At 39.5% G+C, this 18984-nt stretch overlaps 1 protein-coding gene across 1 annotated transcript in view; it reads left to right on the forward strand.

The window, feature by feature from the left end:
- The window catches only part of PLPPR1 (phospholipid phosphatase related 1), a 265405-nt gene that overhangs the window by 163609 nt on the left and 82812 nt on the right, over nucleotides 1–18984 (forward strand). The window lies entirely within an intron of this gene.

Below are 18984 nucleotides of genomic sequence, written 5' to 3' on the forward strand. Positions count from 1 at the left end.
GGAAGGGCCAATACCTACGCGGACATACCTGTCTCTTTGATCCTAATTGGCCTTCTGTTTTCTGCATGCAGATTAATTCAGGGACATTATTTTGGGGGGACCATCAGCCTCAGCAACTTCTCAGACATGCCAGGTATGGTAGAGTCATGATCCTAGGCAGTGAACTTCCAGCCACATAATCTCTCCTCTCAAATCTGTAGTCCAGATGCAAAATACGATGCCCTTTGGAAATATGTGTGGGTGTCTATACAACAAAGGGGTATGCATAAAAATCAGTGTTCATTTCTGGGCGTTGGGGTTAAAGGTGTATTTTTTGCATGGAACCTACGTACCTTTTCCATTAGGAAAAATTAAATAACTGCTTTTTAAGATTGTGCTAAATTATTGATGCATGTAGTATAAAGTACAGAATTCTTTATACAAAGATAGAAACTGATTACTACTTCTGTAACTTGAAAACCCCTTATATTCACAAAAAGTCTGAGTCTCACATCATTTCTCAGGGTAGAATTAATTGAAACAATAGTGAGAGTGGCTCTTCCTAACAATTGATTATTTTTTACAACATATACTATGTGGATTTCACGAACACCAAGCTTTAGGGAACATTATATAAATAACTATAATCATGCTTTAATTATTGGTTTTGTTTAGGAGAATATATTTGAGTACTCTGAATTTCTTCTCTCTGGCTATAGGTTGATATATGAAATTGTTCATTATGTAAAATAATGATCTTATTTTCAGTTTTAAAACTCTTTTCTATACATCTTTATGGAACTGGCTTTTTCTACTCAACTGGCAGCTCTGGCCAGAGTGTCTTCCCATTCTCAAGCTCTTTTGGTGCATGTTTTATCAGTGAAGTAAATATATGCCCCATTTCTCCCCTCCCCACCCGCGCCTTGCACCACCACCTAAAACATCTCTCCGCACAGTTAATGATAAACATATAAACTCTTAGTGCTAAACAGGGATTTAGATCACTTATGCAAATGTCTCTTGTTTCAGAAAAGATAACTGAGATTCAGAGTGGTTAAGTGACTTGTCTGAGATCACACAGCTGGCTATTGACTTAGTTAGCAAGCAAACCAGTAACTTCTGACCCTGTCATAATCAATAGCAAATTGAATTAGTTATTCCCAGTTGAATAATCTCAAAAGCAGAAGCTATAAACATTTGGAAATAATGTTTATACAAGAACAGTTTTCCTCACACGTTCACACCTGCTCATCACACCATGTGTTGGAAAAGTATGATCACTCTAGTGTAAGGGTGTCTGATCATTTTGCTCTGATCCATGGTCACTTAGAATAACCACATTTAAAGTGATTTTTCCAGAATTAGACCTACAAAGCGCTAACCCATCCACACACTCGTTATATTCTCTTTATGAACAATAGCTTATATTTGAAAAAATGGAACATAGGAAAGTAAAGTCCATCTAAAGTCAAGTAAGAGATTTTTCTCTCCGAGACAATGGTTAGCCCACATAGGATGGCTTCACTAGCACAGTATCTTCACAGTGTAGCCTGAGGACCGCCTGCTTTGAAATGATTGGAGTGCTAGTTAAAATTCAGATTCCTGAACCCAGCCACTGATCTTAATTAGAATGGGGGAGGGAGGTGAAAGATACGCATTTTTCTCAGTTTTTCAGGTCATTCTTATGTACAGTAAAGTTTGAGAACTAAATAAAGCCAATTGTACCTCCACACCAATAGACCCAGCTTAGCAGATGCTGGCAGTGCCCTGCCCATTTGCCCTTGATCCATCCCAAGGGCACTAGCATACAGTTCTGAACAAACACACAGTTTCTCTGTTGTCTGTCCTCCAGATGAGGCCTTTTTCTGCCCGTAGACGTATGTTATACCTACGAAGCTGAGGATGCCATGATTGCCAAGTTACTCCCACTTACCCTTGACCCATGAAGAAGGAGTGAGGGTGGATAGACTGTCCTCAGTGGGACCATTTTGAAAGGAGTTTGATATAGTCTTTGAGAGGTCCCCATCAAGGTAAAAATACCTTGCCTGTAGTAATAACCTACCCATTAATGTACCTTTATTGGCTTTCCTCCCTTTCCTGGCTTTTATCTCCCCACTCCCTCCCATTTCCGTCCCCCCGCCCCCCCCCCCGCCCCCCCGCCCGGCTGGCTCCCTCCCCCAACTTCCTCCCCCTTCTTCCTTCCCTGTTCCCTTCCCCAATTCCTCTACTGCTTCCTGAGATCATTTCACAACTACTTTGCTTGCACTGACATCATTGTCTTGAGATCCAGTTTGGGGGGTGGGGGGATGCAAACTAGGGCAGAGAATACATATGAAGTAGAAAAACTTTATTCCAAATTAGAGGTTAAGACTTAAAGAATGGAGAGCTAAATAATTTTTAAAAGAAATTTGATGAAGGTAATTTTATTAAATCTGCCCAATTAAAATTGAGTCAATTTCGGCAATTTTTTTCCACATTGTCTGCTGTCATTTCTCTGTGGGTTGTTCATCCTTTTCAGAAATCTAACGTGTTCAACATCCTTCCCAAAGGATGCCAATCACTTGATATTAAATCCTGCAGCTTTTCCTTGAGGAAAAAAAAATCTTCAGATTTTCTGGAGATGAATATTAATTTTGTATATACACATGGAATTTAGATAACTTAGGAATTAATTTTCTTTTGATAATAGACAAAAGCTTGGTTAGCCAAAAAAAAAGGATGGGGGCATTTTAAACATTCATTTTCCCAGGAACTACATGTTATTTCATGAAGAATTTCAACTGTATGTTACTAAAGTATAAGTTCCTCTCACCTAACAGTTGTTGAAATGTGTCTTTAGCATCTCCTAAGCCAAACACTTTGAGGCTGAAATTTGGTGTCTTTCTTTTCAGCTCCAAAGGAAGACAGCATGGTATTTTTGGGAAAGGTTAGGATTTGAGGGTTTGACAAAACATCTGTGTCACCTTCAGCAAATTACTGAACATCTCCAAGTTTCAGTTTTCTCATCTACTAAGGGGTAATAATAATAATAATAATACCTGCTTCACTAGGTTGTTTTGAGGATTAAATAGCATTTTTAAGGAGCCTATCACACAGCAGGTAGATCACCACTCATTAGCTCACATGACAACCCCGCTAGAAGCATGCACACGACAAAGCCAGCATTTTATCAGCTCAAGAATGCCCTCAAGGGTTTTTTTGTTTTTCATATATTTTTATTTAACTTTCTCTGTTCTGTCATTTTTGTTCCATAAGTGTCTTGAGCCGAAGAAGCTTTATTTATAGAAATCTACGTAGCCGCTGTCTCTGACCTGTGAACATTCGGCTGACTTTGGCACAGCCGCTAGCTCAAGTGAAAACTCAAATGACTGACCTGTCAACCTAATGACATACACAAAATTCAACTATTTATTTGCTTTCTACAGAAATTAGTCTGTTTGGACAGAACTGAGTAAAAAGACAAATCGTTTTGACCTTGAAACCAAGATGCAAGGTAGCCAATGAATCTTGTTCAACCAGTCTGGGAGTTTATGTGCCGCCCCCTGGCCACAAAAAACCAGGCTGGGTTATATCAACGTTTTCCTTTTGGACTGAACCTTCAAGTTTGCACTGTATGAGCAAAGGCAAGTTCTCTGACACCTGTTTCCAAGTGAACTCAGGACTTCGGTTGATTCGATGTGTGTAATGTCACGACTTTAGGCTGTGACCCCTTCGTGCTATAGAGAATTCCATGCCAAGTTCTCAATGGCAAATTCCACTTTTCATTGGGCAGATATTTTATTAGTGAACAGACTTTTATTGTGCATATATTTCTGGTTTCCTCCCAAAGTACTGTCTTTTTCTGTCTTTCCTGTGGGGTTATGTACGCAGAAGTCTTACTGCCCTCCGGCTTCAACCTTTGGCAGGCGAGGATGATATCTTTTTTACATGTCTATTATAGAAAAATAATTTGTACAGAATATATGCTTATCTCAAGTTGGTCTCCTCCAGAAACAGACTCAAAGACAAAAATTGGAGTGCAAGGAATTTGAAAGTACCCGTAGAGAGCAGGGAAATGGCAAAGGAGAGAAGCTAATAGAGGGTGCACTGAAGAGCAGGTGCCATTGTGGAGACCCGGGGCTCAGTGCGGTTGGAAACTTCTGGAAGGTTGCCTGGAATATGCCTCAGGGTTTCCATAAGGAGTGAGGAAATTGCAGGATTCATGCTATGGTAGCTGCAAGGTTTACTGCAAGGGGCATCAATTCCTGGGCGCTTTGGCCAGCCCTGCGTGCAGCCAATGCTCTCGTGCACCTCAGAAAACCCTCAGGCAGGGAGTGACTTTCTAAGAAAACAGTGAGGGCTGAAGGGCGGCAGGGCTCTGGCCACCTCTGCTATCATGCTTAATAAACTCTTATTGTGCAGAATTGAATGAAATTTGCCAAGAGCTCCCAGAAATGTCAAATGACCATAAAACCCGAAATCACTGATTTTTGCTCAGCTCCTGCAGATACAGATTTTCAGCAGCAGCAGCAGCTTTGTCAGGACTGAATGACTTGGGAGTGGTGCCATTTCCAAAAGCAGCAGCAGGGCAGTTTTTCTTCTAACTTTGTCACACTGTTGGTATGTCTTCCATATCCAGGCCGTGTTACAGATGGAGCAATAAACGTACTCTTTATACTTCTTTAACTGAGCTGTATGGGATCTCAGCGGAGACTCAGAGCATAAAGGCTCCATGGTCCTTTGGAAGCAGTGCTGGTCCAGAAGTCAGGGAGCTGGGGTTTTCTTCTTCCTTCTAGTGTGACTTCGAAGCCCTGTGGCCTTGCTGAAATCCCTTTGAACCTTCTAGGCTTCATTTTGCATCTGTAAAACACACAGATTGAACACTAGCTTCGAACAAGATTACCCTCTGAAATAAGGCAATGAGACTTGTTATTTGTTATGTGGATCAAGTAGGGGTTAAGGGAAAAAAAAATACAGACTTACACATAAGTGCAAATATACATATTTATTTCTGTAACATTCATAGGTATCTATTTATTCTGTAGTTATTTTTACTCCAGAAATGTAAACACAGATTTTTATGGCAGAATATATCCTTTCCAAATGATTGTATTCCCCTGAAAGCGCAGGTTTCCTACTTCCACTCCCAAAGGAGAATATATTTTCCATGTAGAATCAGAACAGGGGAAGGAATTTGATAAAGAGAATTATGTCTTGTTTTTCTTATGGCTGACTTGATTAAGTGGTCTATAGAGATGAACGTCCATTGAAAATGTGTGAAAATAACCCAAGGGTGCTTCCCCATGTGCTGCAAGTTCCTCTTAATTTCCCGTTGGTCTTCATAAATTCAGCAGGATTATGCTCATATAAAAAGACTCCCTATGTCTTAATATTTTAAAAAAATCAAGCTTGCAGGACTCATTTTGTTTTTGTTTTTTTGCTGATTTAGCTTGAGTGTTGGTTTCATATCGTAATAAATGTAAGGTTTTTATCATTTGTTCCCAAGAGGTAGAGTATTGCATGAGGAGTAGTAGCAACTAGCTCAAACCCATGGGGGATTTGTGGGCTCACCAGCTCCAACCTCTATCTCTTTCAGGACTTTACATCACACTGCAAATAAGGAAAATGAGGTATTGAAAGATAAAAATCATGTGTTGATAGATATGACAAAGGGAAGAAAGATTCACATTCTAGACTAGTACTACCCCTAATTCTCCCCGGCTCTGATCTTCCCACTTGGGTGGGAAATGCCTAGGCTTGGCTGATGCTCAGCTGAGGGTACAGAGTGTTATTAGCTCCGATTTTGAGTTCCAGCCAAGTTCATGGGCACTCAGCAGCTGCTGCTCCCATGTACCAAGGAAGCAAAGCCAAGGCCAGGCCCTTCTGTTAGTGCTTTGCCCTTGTGTGGACCTATTCATCTCCCTAGAGACCAGCCGCACTCCAGACTGGGTCTTCAGGACCCTCCAAGTATCGAACAGCTTTATGAGGCTCTCTACCTTCTCTAAAAGACTCAACATTTTCTTATTGTGCTAATAGGAATGTCTGAGATCCCAATAGATCTTTGAGTCAAATCCAACTTTGGAACTTCTTAATAACTGGGGTGACATCTAGGTGTAGGAGGCTGCTCCCCCTCACCCCCCGCCCAGTTCACCAGTGTAGCAAAAATCACAAATCAGGTAATGTTCAGTTTTATCAGGGTCTCAGAAAGAAGTTTAGGTTCTGCCTTTTGGAAAGAAGGTCTGTGTGTGTAAGTGCTGGGGGTGGGAAAAAGTGTGGTAACCAACTTGAGCATCCTATGGATTCTTGTGGATTTTATTTTAATGATTACAGTGCCAATTTGTAACCTTTAAGGTACTTATGTTTCCCAAACTTTTATTACCCCATTGTCTGTCTGTCTGTCTCTCTCTCTCAAAAGATAGATAGATAGATGTCCATATATATCCATAGTTCTATTATTGTTTCTTCTTAGAAGTAATCTTTCCTTACCCTCAAGGTTTTTGTGCAGTGGTTCTAAAACTTCTCACTAGAAGGGTTAGAAATGTATATTCCTAGCTCCTTGAAGATTAGATTTGGAAAAGATAGTTAATTAGGAGACTACATTCTAAACAGTTACTCCCTGTGATTCTACATGCAGTTGGCAGGTGGGTCTTCTTTTGAGAAAAACTGTTTTAGAGAAGCTCATCTGATAAATGTATTTGAAAAATCTCTTCCAAAAAGAGGTCTTGTCAATGCCAGAAATTAAGTGTTTCTAAATAGAAGTAAATCACAGATAATTCTCTGTCATCTACAGGAAAATAGCCAATAGATACGAGATGTACACCCAAAGGTCATTGTTATTTGGGGCAGGTATTCATTTAAACATTTTATTTTATATTTTCATCTATTTTCTGATGCTTAAGTTCACATTGACAATTCCCTTTGGACATGACAAATACAGCCACGTAAAAGGACTATAATGTCGTGGACTTGACTTTGACCTTAAATGTCGTGGACTAGACTTTGACTTAAAAGTAAAAGGTATTTTACTTAACTGTCATCTGTTAAGTACATATTTATTGACATTTTCCTATGTGCTGGGCCCTCTGCCTGCATGGAAGTGATGTCACATGTGAACTCTCCCATAAATGTCATAGGAGGGTCCTGTACTACTGGGCTGGTGTGAGATACACAGGCTCAGACAAAAAGAAGTTTTACTTAAACAAAGAGGTGCAGTGTACTTAGCTTTACTCCGTTTAGGAATCACAAACTTTCCTATAATTGTGAGAAAGCCCTAGGGAAACGCTCTGTTACCTGGCAGAGAATGTCAGCTGGTGGTTGGAAGTGGGTAGGATAGTCATGGGGGTAGAGACAGTGTGCCCACAAATTACACCAGCATTTCCCCAGGGGTTCTGGAAAATGTGAGTTTTAAGGTCACAGTGACTAAAGATGTGTAGGAGCTGGACCGTTTCTCCAAAGTGACAAGGTGGAAGAAAGGTTTTAAAAACTACTGATCCTGCCTGCCTACCTGCCAAACCTGGGAACAAATAAAAACTACTGATTTATAATGATTATCTGGAGGCCCTTTAACTTAGTCTTTTGTCAGTACAACAAAAGACTACCTGTAAATGTCTAAATCCATACTCTGGGAAGGAAGGTAGTGGACCAGACTGGGCTACACTTCACACACACACACACACACACACACACACACTTACTCACTCACAACATGTTATTTCAAGGCCACACCCTTAGCCTTCTGATTAACTTTCTAGAAGTTCAGTTTGAGGACAGTCCTTACCCAATGATTTTTGAGGCAGTAAACCTGAGGCTGTTCTGGAAAGCACCTGCTACTTTGACATATTAAACTGCGCTTTCTCCTTGAGCCTGTGCTCTCTGCTTAGGTAACTTTTTTATTCAGTACTTTTGTGAGCAAGCAGATTGTCCAACGTTCTCTTGCTCTATAGCAAAGGGTCGAAAATGAGGGCAGGAAAAGGATAGGTGTAAACTTGGATTCTTTGCCAGCAGATAATCTTCTTGAAGGGATTAAACAAGAACATTGATTCAGCTCCCAGCTATGACACCTAGGTTTTCCTGCTAAATTGTCACCTAACTGTACATGGGCTAATTATATTCTCCTTGTAACTACTGTTGATACCTGGAGTTATTCTTTCCTCTAAGAACTCAGAGCTACTCCAGGAACTCACCAGGGAAGAAGAGGGTCCCGGCATCACTAGGTCTACACTGTGGGGTTTGACATCCCCAGTAAAGGCACAAAGTGGACCACCAGAGCAGCCCCTCCATCGCCTACCCAGGACTTAGAGTAAACACAGCCCCTCCTGACTCGAATACCTCAGAAAGGGGCATTGCTTATCCCCTTCTACTTAGGTCGAGAGTGTGGACACGTAACAAATGCCTGTGTGCTGAAAGAGTTTTCCTCTGTGATTATGTGCATTATCTCGGTTATTTGTGAGATTATACTTTTTATGATCTATAATTATCTTAATTTTTGTCTTTTTTATTATGTATCACTCAATAGACTGTAAGTTCCATGTATAACAAATATGATAAATATCGGTTCAGTGAATGATTAAACCCTCAAGAAAAATCTAAATAGCCAACCCCCCCACTTGTTCCTTTTTATAAGAAATGAAGAAGAATGGAAAAGGGAAGGTACTAGAAGCATTGGACCACACTGACCTGTGGTATTATTAAAAGGGCTGCCTTCTATCCTTTATTGGTACCTGGATTGGGAGAATTGAGGACAGATGTCTTCATACCCTCTAATTCTTTGACCCAGGTTGGTTTGGGTTTTTTTTCAGTGCTGTGGTTTCTGTCAGCTGTGGTGTGATATCCTCATACTCTGAACAATAGGGCAGCATGCTTGCTTTCTTGGAACGTGCATACATTTTCAGAACATTGTTCCAGTGGCCTGAGTTGGAATGATGGGTGGTGAGGAGAAAGTGCGAGTAAACATGGGTGGGTAGGACCAAGCTTCTACCCCTGATGCCAGCTTCAGCTTGTGTGGTATCAGGCTATTCCCACTAACCACCAATGGCAAGTCCATCACTAATGGACCATATCTCGGTATATGAAGTAATCAAAGAATTCCTGAAGGAACCGTCATCAACCTGGTTTATCCTTCAGGAATTAAAAGAAGAATTCTGAGCCTGTAAGTTTGAAAACAGAAGCAATGCTCTTCAAAGGGGGAGGACAGAATACATATCCAGAAGTCAGTAGTGACAGAACTAAGGAACGGGACCAGGGAAGGACTTGCTCAGGTCTAAGGAGAGGTCCCAAATGGAAGGCTAATGACTCTGTTCTACCTCCAAACATATTTTCTTTGGGTCACACATGATTTTAACAGTCCAGAAACCTTACTTGAAAATTCAAGTTCTGATAGCTCTTGAAAAATTGGAACAATGGCTAACACTGGGATCACATCCTATAATGCAACCATCTCCTGGAGCTGAGAAACAGCTTCCCCTTTAAAACAGAGCATGGAGTTTTTGGTTTACAAGTCCTGTTACTGCCTATGACCTTATGTTCTCCCAATTTCATTCATTTATATTGGTCCGGGTAAGCTGCAAGATTCCAACTCTGGCCTGTGGGATAGATTTAGGATTTTTAAAGGGTGACTATGTACTGGAGATTTCATGCACAGAATGGAAGCAAATGGGCAGTCAATGCCTGATTCCACAGGAGAAAACTAGGGGCTCAGAGAAGGCATGTTTGGGGCTCAGGCACCTTTGGGAGACACCTGTGATCTGTGGAGAATGCCCCTTACCCCCGAGCATTAGCCAAGGGTTGAGCATTTTTTGCAAGTGGTTGGAGTGGGCTTTTCACCCCCTTGTGATGGTTTTCTTTGTCAGCACGCATTTAGCTTGCATTTTATTTTTATTTTATTTTTTAAATTTTTTTATTAGCTTACATTTTAGTCCGTTTGTGGTGCTCTCTCTGTCAACGCTGGGACCTCTTTTGGACATTATAGCTATTCTTTAATCTTTATATCTCAACCTTCATTTGTTCCAAGTGGCTAAGTATCTCTCCACTGGAAAATTTGCTTAGTCTCAGTAAACGCGTGTCTGTTATTAGTTCAGATTAGTTTTGCCAAATCACTGAATATAATATCCTCGGGGTAGAATAAATTAATACATTTGTAAAGGTAATTCCATTAAGTATTTTTCCACAGCAGTCAGAAAAAGGATACAGAAAATTTCTAATGAATCCTTTGGAGTAGTTTTCTAAAAGACCCCCTCCAAGTCTAATTAGTTGTAAACTGTAATTTGGTACCTTTCACATTTACAATGATAGATCTCTCTGACCACTACACCTCCTATAATAGCTCCCCCTTAGGCCAAGCTAAAAAAAATTAATAAATTAAAAAAAAAAATAAGGGAGGACTATCCAGGTTGGGCTTGCCATTTAGTCTCTCTGTGCCTTGGTTTCTTCATTATAAAGCACACCTGTCAGAGCCTTGGGCAAGGGAGGAGGCTGCCCTCAGAGAGCTTAGAAACTATTCAAGGGTCAGGTCTGGGGGTGCCTGGGTGGCTCAGTGGGTTAAGCCTCTGCCTTCGGCTCAGGTCATGATCTCAGGGTCCTGGGATGAAGCCCCGCATCAGGCTTTCTGCTCAGCAGGGAACCTGCTTCCCCATCTTTCTCTCTGCCTGCCTCTCTGCCTACTTGTGATCTCTGTCTGTCAAATAAATAAAAATCTTAAAAAAAGAAAAAAAAAAAAGAGGTCTGGTTCTCAAAGGTCAGTCTCCAGCCAGAAGCGTCAGCATCACGTGAAACTTGTTAGAAATGCAAATTCACAGCTTGCACTCCAGATCAAATGAGTCAGAACATTGAGGGGTGGGCCCTGTAATCCATTTAGCAAGCCCTCAGGTGGTTTTGGCACATAAACATTTGAGAGCCCACGTTCTGTTTATAACAACTGTACGGCAAGTTTCTTCACAAGGCTTCCCAGTAAGTGAAGGCATGAGGTTCAAAGAGTCAGACTCTTTCCCTTGGTGAGTTTTTTCTATCAAGTAGATACATATTCTTTGTGGGTGTTGCAGCACGGGTATGTGATAGACAGAACCAACCTTTAAGGTAATTTTGGAGAGGAAGAAACATCTGCTCTTTTTCTCTCTCCCTGTTTAGGATTCTTTCTCAGATTTAACGTGCATGTTCAGTCCACAGGCAAGCCCCTCCACAGCCCGATAATCTGTGCTTTTCCCTTTACACAATCTCCTTTCCATCATCTGTTGACCGGAAAGATAAGATCAACCAATTCCCAATGAAGAATTTAGGTTCGGTCCAAACCACGAAGACGCATGAGGTAAAATGAGCGACACCTTGGGAGCAGTTGGCAGTGCAATTTTCTTCATTTCCACATCAAATGAATGTAAAGGAACCTGACCATTTCAGGGTTGTTCATTTTTCAGCTACCAAGATAGTCCCTCTAAGGAATTTCTACAAATGTGATTATCTTAACCAGTGAGACGTTTTAAAAATAGCACATCAATTCTCTTCTGGATCATGGCCTTGCTGATCTCATCATTGGCTCTGTCTTCAAGATGAACACTGATTCCTGCAGACCGTTTGATCGTGTGGTGATTGTTAACCCAGCTATGAGCCCGGGAATAGCAGAGCCTTAGGTGTAAAGAATGAGCAGGACTTCCTGGGAGGATATGGGTTCATTTCAGAGCCACTGGAGCTTCCTTCAGTTGTAGGATTAATTTTAGAATTAAAACAGCCAAATGTTATGTACATTTGCTATGTCCTGATAATTGCTCTGATTTGTGATCATTAGCCATGCTTTGTGAACACCATAAACAACAGTTAGTGCTGCAGTGAAATATACGATGGCATCTGCAATAAGCAGAAGTACCACTGGCTTGGGAGTAGAAGGTATGAATAGTATGCCCCTCACAGAAGTTCATGTCACCTGCTGGTGCTACTTCAGAGCACTAAAGGATCATCTGGGGAGAGATCAAGATGTGTAGATGATGCCACCAGTTGCTCAGAGGCATAGAGATCTTTAGTCCAGGGGCACAGGAGTTCCCTGGGCTCTGTGGGGTTGGTGTGGAAAATAACCAATGGTTAGGAACAGAAAGGGAGAACCAGTCTCCATCCCTACCCCACTCTCTGGAGCCCTTTGCAGGGGATCACGTGACTTTGCTTCTTTCCTCCTCTTGTTCTTTATAATGAGTTTTGAGTATAAGAGGATTTATAGTCTCTCCTAATTTTTCCCCCCAAATTTAACCTTGTATCATAAGACTGTTATGAAATTTACATGTTTCTATTGGTCAGTGTTGTTTATAAAAAAAAAATAGACATTTAAAACCTAGAATTTGGAAAAAGAATGCAATTTTCTTCATCTTTACAATGGAAGTTGGGCATCCTTCCATTTTTAACCTGAATTAAATTTAATTTTATACTTGTTCTGTAATTATAATTATGACTTTATGAGCCCCTGGTTAATTTCAGAATTCTGATGTTGCTGCTGAAAGTAATAATTGAAAAGATAGGACTAGATATTTCACAAGGGGTCACACAGCTAAACAGAGATGTGCTTCATGAAGATAGAACGAGAAAGCAGCCCTGATGCCCAGAAGCTAGCTCACTACTGTCAGCTGGGCCTTGCTGTTCTCTTCTTGAACACAGTCAATTTCACAGGATATCAACATCGGACATGGCCATTATGGATCAAGACCAAAACAAGACCACTCTGAAATCACATCTGAACACAGGTAAAACATGAACTTTGTCCAAGCCACAAAATCCCAAATATCCCCTCTCGGCTAATAGGAGGAACTGCTGTTTCTTTACCAGTTATAGCTTTAGTCTCCTTCTACTCTATCCTTAGATAAGATTTATTGAGATGGGGCACCTGGGTGGCTCAGTGGGTTAAAGCCTCTGCCTTCGGCTCAGGTCATGATCCCAGGGTCCTGGGATCGAGCCCCACATCGGGCTCTCTGCTCAGCAGGGAGCCTGCTTCCTCCTCTCTCTCTGCCTGCTTCTCTGTGTTCTCCGTCTGTCAAATAAATAAATAAAATCTTAAAAAAAAAAAAAAAAGATGTATTGAGATAACCATACAACTATGCTTTCTGAAAGTACCCACTCCAGAGAGAAGCCTGCTTCCTTGGACACCCCTCAAGTTACTCACTCAAAACCCCAGTTCTAGAAGTCCTTGCTCATACCCTTTTCCTGAGACACCCCACAGTTACCCATGGTATGCATTCTCCCTCTCTGCAATGGGCAACAGACACAGCTTATTCAAGGACAGGTGTGTTCCTGGTGGTTGTTAGCTAGAGAATATTCTATGAGTGGTTTGCTTATTTGGTTTATCTGTTCTGAATAACAAATCTGAATTGTGCTAGTTGTGCCCACTTCCTTCACCCTGGGCATGACTTGCTGATGCAGCAGCTCTGTCCCTCTCTGACCTCAATTCTTCTGGGGGATGTCGTCTTAATGCAGTCATATGCTGAAAGATTTTAGTCTTTGGGACAGAAAGATATCACCTGAGAATCCAAACTGAAAATGTATATTAGGGTTTCCCAGAGAAACAAAACCAACAGGGAGGAAGGGTAGGTGGATGAATGGATAGGTGCATAGATAGATGAGGTAGATATTATTATATTAAATGCCTAATATTTATTGCATGTCAGAAACTGTCCTAAGTGATTTACATAATTAACTTGTTTTAATTCTCATGACAAGCCTATGAGGTAGATATTGTTACCCCCAAAACAGAGAGAGAGTTAATTAACTTACCCAAGATTACACAGCTAGGGTTCAAATTCAAGTTGTCTAACTCTACATTCTTTGCTCTTCACTCTTACATTCTACTGCCTTTCCCAGGATCTAAATGGTAGTAATTCAGAGTGCCAACTATACCCAGAGTAATATAAGTCATTCTAGGAGATCATAATAGTTATTAAAATGTTTGTGTATTTTATTTTAGAATTAATGTAATTATCAACCTCATTCTTCTCAGTTCCAGCAGTTAGTGAGTACAATGATCAGAACTCCTGGGAGAGCCGTATACTATTATCAGTATATAATGACAGTTTTCAGATTGTGTAAACAAATAATATCAAAAATATATTCCTCTTAGTTATCACAGGTCATTGTAAAATACAAACATATAGGAAACTGTCTTCTCTGTGGCAGGAGGAGTGAGAGATGTATGTAACATGAGGACTGAGTACAAGTGCATTATGGTCTTGTCCGTCGTAATGCACATTTGCCCGGTAGCTCTCTTCTTCATTGATAACAGCTTGTTGGGTATTTATACCTGGGTGTAAATTTGATTTCCTAGGGCGTTTGTTTTTTCTCCAATCATTATTCTCAATCCTCTGTGTTCTCTGTCCATCTTAGTCACAGTGGGTATTTCCTTTCCTGGTCTACTAATGCTGACTTGCCATTTTCCTCTACAGTTTGTCAGAATTTCTGTAATAGTTTAGCCATGTTTACACCTCTTCTAACCTGTAAGTATATTGATAATGTTAGTTAACAAATCAGGAGCTTATTGAAATACCCAAAAATGCATAAAATATTTTGAGTAAGCCCTCAGAGAAAGATACAATTCTTACAAATACTTTTAATAAGCACTTTATGAAATTTAAAATAAGGTATATGTTTAACATTATATGTACATCATAGAACATTTTTTGTGTTATTTTAATTCCAGTATAATTAACATTCAGTGTTATATTAGTTTCAGGTGTACAATATAGTGACTCAACAATTTGATACATTACTCATGTTCATCAATTTCACTACCCCCCACCTCCACTGTAGTATATGCATTTTAAAAATGTTAAGGTTGATATTTTTTAATCAAAAAAAGGCTTTTATTTAAGCAAAAAAATATGAAAATTTTTCCAGAATCATGTGTCATTAGGGAGCTGCATATCAAAACACCAATGAGCTACCACTACACTCCGTTAGAATGGCTAAAATCCAAAAGGCTGGCAAGGATGTACAGCAACAGGGCTCTCATTCATTTTTTTACAGTTACTTTTATTAAGATATAATGTATTATTTGCCCCAGGAGTACAGGTCTGTGAATCATCAGGCTTACATATTTCACAGCACTCACCATAACACACACCCTCCCCAATGTCCATAACCTAACCACCCTCTCCCTACCCCTCCCGCCCCCAGCAACCCTCAGTTTGTTTCAAGAGATTAAGAGTCTCCTGGGGCACCTGGGTGGCTCAGTGGGTTAAAGCCTCTGCCTTCAGTTCAGGTCATGATCCCAGGGTCCTGGGATCGAGCCCTGCATCGGACTCTCTGCTCAGCAGAGAGCCTGCTTCCTCCCACTCTCTCTGCCTGCCTCTCTGCCTATTTGTGATCTCTGTCACATAAATAAATAAAATCTTAAAAAAAAAAGAGTCTCTTAAGGTTTGTCTCCCTCCCAATCCCACAATAACCTTATTTAAGGTTAATATTAAAATAGTAAATGTGCAGGAACATAAAAATTTATAAATAGATACGACCTTCCTGAAACTTATCATTGCCAACTTATTAAAAGTCATGATTTAGACATGATTACAGTACAGTATCCTGTTCATTATCTGGAGCAACCATGGGAAAACCTATATCCTTCTAAAACTTGGGGAAATACTTCTTAGCATTTTGTATATAGAATATTCATTATCCATTTTTACCTTATGCTGTTTGGGTTGCAATTCATTTTCACAACCCTTCCATTGCTTCTTGTTCCAGTCAGATTCTAGGTCTAATGCCTGATCCTTGAAAAGGGAAACACATTGAAAAAGCAAAGGGAGTTAGTGTAGTCATGAGCTCCTCAAATACAAATGTGCCCCTGTTTTACTGGCATTTGTAGGAGGTTAAATACTGACAGAAAAAAAGTGTGTGATACTTGGACTAAATAATGTATTTCATCAGTATTGTATCTCTTTCTCCAAACTTCTGTGAGTCCATATGTTCATGGAGAGAACCAGAACTTGAGAGTCAGTTTGGAGAGAAGTATTTACCTGTAGTTTTGATCTGAGAAGGGAAGGTGTAGCTCAGTCACTCTTGATGTCCCTGTGAGGCTTCCAGAAAAATCTGTAAAGAAAGGGGTGAGGTGACAAACAGATCCTGGTAAAGAGGGGTTTTAGGGATTGCTATCACTGAAAGAATAAAAACTAGGTCAGAAATATTTTTGTTCAACTCCATTCAAGAATCAATCACATTATTCTGCAGGGATGCTGGAGGAAATTACTATTTGACCTGCTGCAGAGGGACCTTTTTACCCTGATGTCTTCCAAATAGCTCCTTGTACTTCAAGGAGCTCCAGCACACTTGCACTGCCAACACATCCTAACCTCACTAGCACCTTGGCGCTTGGCCTTGTCACATCAATTTTTTTAGAGGTCTATTATATGCATGTATGTGTATATGTGAATATACACATGCATGTGCATAGATACACATATACTTTGTAATAAAAATTGTAAAAAAAAATCTTCAAACAAAGATCTGGAACTTAAATTTTTCATATAGAGGATCCTTTCAGGTTGTTATTTTTAACTTCAAGTGATAAATATTCAAAGTCAAGAACGTTTTACTTAATTGAGAAATATTCTACATTTTAATTCTATCAACATTACTTAGAAAATTAGTTTGGAAGTCCAAGTCCGTGTGGTAAGAACAAAGCAGGATAAACACAGGGTGAAATGGTTTCAGGGGATTGGGAGTACAAGTATTATGATGAGCACAGAGTGATGTGTGAAGTTGTTGGGTCACTATATTGCACACCTGAGAGTAATAAAACACCATATGTTGATTATACTTGAATTAAAAAATAAGTGACAAGAATTTTTAAAAAGATAAACATTGGGGAAAAATCTACAAATTGTATTACTTTATGGCTTAATGAGCTACAGAAACCAGCCAGTCACCAAATAATCAGTTTTAGTAAAGTTGTTTGAAATAAAAAGTAGTATCCAGAAATAGCCATTTAATAATAAAGAGATCCCATTTTAGAGCAAGAAACGTGGAAAATCCTAGGAAGAAACGTGTGAGATGTTTATGACAAAGTAAAGCGAACTAGAAAATTTGAGAATTGTGCTTGGTAGAGACCGACTCACAAACTGCAGGTGGAAGTTTGCTAAAGGAGTGGGCGTAGAAGGCTGACTGGGAAGAGGAGTTAACTCCTAGCACTTGTTTAGTTCTGGTCAAAATCTGATTTTTTTTTTTTTTTTTTTGACAGAAGTTACTCTAAAATTCACTTGTAGGGGCGCAGTTGGTTAAGCGTCTGCCTTCAGCTCAGGTCATGATCCCACGATCCTGGGATCCAGCCCCGCATCAGGCTCTCTGCTCTGCAGGAAACATGCTTCTCCCTCTCCCACTCCCCTTTCTTGTGTTCCCTCTCTTGCTGTGTCTCTCTCTGTCAAAAAAATTAATAATTTTTTAAATTTTTAAAAAATCTTTTTAAAAAATAAAATTAAATGAACACGATGAGTAGAATGAAATATAAGAAATCCTATCATTTAAAGGATCTCATGAAAAATAGGTTTAACTACATACCTGATCTTTGGAGACATGATTGTTAAAGGAAACTAAATATTGTATCATATAGAAAACCAAGTTCAGCGTTTTGACACACATGGCACTTTTTTAGAAAAAGGAAAAATAACTGGCAAGGAAAAATATTTAAACCTATTATGGCAGACTTGGGATTAATATGTATACTAGGGATAACACAAAGGGGGAGATAATAGTTGTTTGGGGCTTTGTGGGGCAGGGCCAGCCTTATGGGCATGTAACTTTCACTTGATTTAATGCTTTGGTGTTGCCATTTTGAAGTTCTTACTAATTATTGAACTCTGCATTTAAAACTAATGATGTACTATGTGTTGGCTCATTGAATTTAAATTAAAATTTTTTTTAGAAAAGAAAGAAATTCTTAATAGTTGTGTAACAAAGAGCTCTACATTTTAATTTTTTTCCTGGCCTCTGCAAATTGTGTAGCTAGTTCTGTTTGTGGGCCATACTATCTCTGTTGAACCTACTCAACTCTGCAATCATAGCATAAAAGCAACCATAGATAATACATAAATGAATGAATGAATGTGGCTGTGTTTGAATAAAACTTTATAAAAACAGGCAGTGGGCCACATTTGGCCCATGAGCCTTAGTTTGCCCTTGTCTGTACTATAGAGAACGTTTATAGAAATTGATAAAAATAATCCCATATAAAAAAAGTTCTACCTCAACAATTTTCAGAGAAATGCCTATTAACAGAAAACAACTGTTGAATTAATGCAAACTTAAAATAATGATGAACTTCCATACTGATGAAATCGTAGTAAATATGGCCTCAAAAAGCACTCATGGGAGTGTAACTCAGAAAATTTTTTCTGGCATATATTTGAAGAATTATAAAATGGCATGTCACCTTTGACTTAGTGTCTCCTCTCCTAGAAATTTATCCCAAGAAATAGGTCAAAATTAGAAAACACTACATGCACAAAGATGTTGCCTAGATTTATTGCTAGATGAGAAACTGAAAACTGTAAATGTGCTACATTGGAAGTACGCTCAAGTCAACTATGATCTATTGGTTTTGTGAAAGAATATACCATCAATAAAAGTAATCCCTTTTGTGGATACGGTTTAAAAACTGGAAAAGTGTTTTTAGTGTTCTGCTAAGTGAAAAGATCAGATAAAGTCTGTCAATGCTGTATTTTCAGAAATGTAGAAAGTATGCATGCAGAGAGGCAAATACTGGAGGGAACCAAAGGGGAAGCAACTAGAGCACAATCTTTGGAGTCCCAGCTCTGACATCAATCTACGCCTGAGGGAGATTCTTGGCCTTGACCTATTGACATAACCCTGAGCAGGTTGCTTAACACTCTGTAAGACTCAGTTTCCTTTTCTACAAAATAGATATAAATAACATTATACTGCTTATCTCATAAGGGTATTGTGAGGTATAAATGAAAAAGTACAGATGGCATAGCACAGTGCTTTTATATGTTACCTATTATTATTATTATTATTTATAATGAGCAAAGAATGGGAAGTTAAAACTATTTCATTTTTAGT

Source organism: Lontra canadensis, unplaced genomic scaffold (assembly GCF_010015895.1).
Source record: "Lontra canadensis isolate GAN:19392208 unplaced genomic scaffold, GSC_riverotter_1.0 scaffold19, whole genome shotgun sequence".
In the NCBI taxonomy this organism is placed as follows: Eukaryota; Metazoa; Chordata; class Mammalia; order Carnivora; family Mustelidae; genus Lontra; species Lontra canadensis.